The 1,809-nt window shown below is 32.6% G+C and overlaps 1 long non-coding RNA gene across 2 annotated transcripts; it reads right to left on the bottom strand.

Annotated features, from left to right (window-relative positions):
* Positions 1 to 228: 228 nt before the first annotated feature.
* On the bottom strand, positions 229 to 1,457 carry LOC136795518 (uncharacterized). 2 transcript variants are annotated; one of them, XR_010843142.1, is made up of 2 exons: positions 1,235 to 1,457; positions 229 to 418 (listed from the first exon to the last, which is right to left on the bottom strand). It is a non-coding gene; the product is annotated as an uncharacterized lncRNA (long non-coding RNA). The 2 variants fall into 2 exon arrangements; XR_010843143.1 differs by having other exon boundaries at positions 513 to 1,457.
* Positions 1,458 to 1,809: the final 352 nt, after the last annotated feature.

Here is a 1,809-nt window from a genome sequence, read left to right on the forward strand (position 1 = left end):
CTCATAATTTTACATTTTATATTTATTAAAGAGGGAATATGTATTAGGTTTAAAGGATAGAATTGTATTTAGATATATGGATAACTAACAGGGAAAACCATGAACTATTCCCTTATTAAAACAATTACATGTCTACTACAATCAACATATTGTATAAGTTCTGACAATTATTTAAACAAAAAGACTTTGACAACAAAATTAAGTATGTCAGTTTCTATGGCCAAAACAAAACTTATTGACTTTTAATTCAACAATATATCACAAATTTGTACTTCATTAATTCTTTTGACATAATTCTCGCCTTTGAATTCATAGCCTACTGATGATATTTATTCATTCACTGTACAAATATATGGAGGATGGTGGCGTGAAGGAAGGCCGAGTTAGATACTCTTCTCATGATGGTTGAGTTTGAAATCTGGAATGGAAATAAATAGGTTATATAACAATAGATATTCTATATTGGAAAAATAGACATACTATTACTAACCAAATAATATTAAAATTCTTACCTTTTAATTGCTATAAGGATCAAATTGCCTACCAACCTCCATCAAGAATTGATGGAAGCGGGAGTTTAAATCGACCCTCGATTTCCAATAAAACTCAGCCAGGTATCTGGTATTGTCGTTTTTATTCCTTCCGAATTGTGGGCTATTATAGCGTACCTCACGCCACGTCCTCTCAATATTTTGGATATGAATTCTTTTATCATCCGGGTTTAAAAAATTAATACTATGATTTACTGTCAGATGTTGATACTGTTGGTGGTGGATTAGATATATAATATCCTCTCCATAGGTCTGAAACGATGGTCTTCCATGAGGGAGTTAGCCAAGCAATCAAGGACTGTTTCAAAAAAACACCTCTTCCTCACTCTTTCAATCCCACCGAAGATCCATGATCCTTTGACATCCCTCTCCCGGTTGTTTTTCCGTTTTCCAAACTTCGCCTCATCAATTTCTAACACTACTCCTGGACCACTAATGGTGCCAACATCTGACATCACTAGTGAGTCTAGACAAATCTTCCGACAAAAATTTGACCAATCCACCACTGTTTTGGAGGAAAAGACCAACATCGACATTATAATAGGTTGTCGAGGGTGAGGTAGAGTCGCCCATAAAGTTATAAAATGGCACACCTTTTTGAAGGAGAGTTGTGTTCGACTCAGCCATGTGCTTGTCCTCATACTTAGTAATCACATTTAAAGAGAACAGTAATATTTTATTACCTGAACCGTGCTCGGCCAAGATCTGTCACACATATTGCTCCACATCTAGGACAAATTTTGTCATTATTGGCAGGTTTTTTCATAAATGCTGAGAAATAGAAGGTGGTGGTGGATTTTCCCAGTAGAAATCCGGGCAATACGATGAAAAAAAAAATCTACCATCCATTAAGACAGTTAATATACAAAGTATTTTTGTTTTTATATAAAAACTCATATAATTGTATAAAATATAATTTAATCGTATGATTAAACTTTAGCACCAAAGTGATTTCAACAACATGCTTGACATAATACTTGATCTTAATCAGGTAAATTTTCAATTTGAGATATTATTTTCCTCATCGGTTTCTCACCTCTCAAAAAATAAAAAAACTTAACGCTTTAATTAATATAATAGAGAAGATGGCTGATTGACCATAAAAAAAAAACTCAAATGGTCGTTCTATTTGATTTTTTTTTACTGCACCCGGACAACATTCCTTTTATTTATAATCAATATATTGTAATATGCTCTTTTTGAGTAAATAATATATTTTTGATGTATAAAGGGTTTTGATATGTTTTATTTTATGTAT

This window comes from Halyomorpha halys, unplaced genomic scaffold, assembly GCF_000696795.3.
Source record: "Halyomorpha halys isolate HHAL.00 unplaced genomic scaffold, Hhal_1.1 Scaffold299.1, whole genome shotgun sequence".
In the NCBI taxonomy this organism is placed as follows: domain Eukaryota; kingdom Metazoa; phylum Arthropoda; class Insecta; order Hemiptera; family Pentatomidae; genus Halyomorpha; species Halyomorpha halys.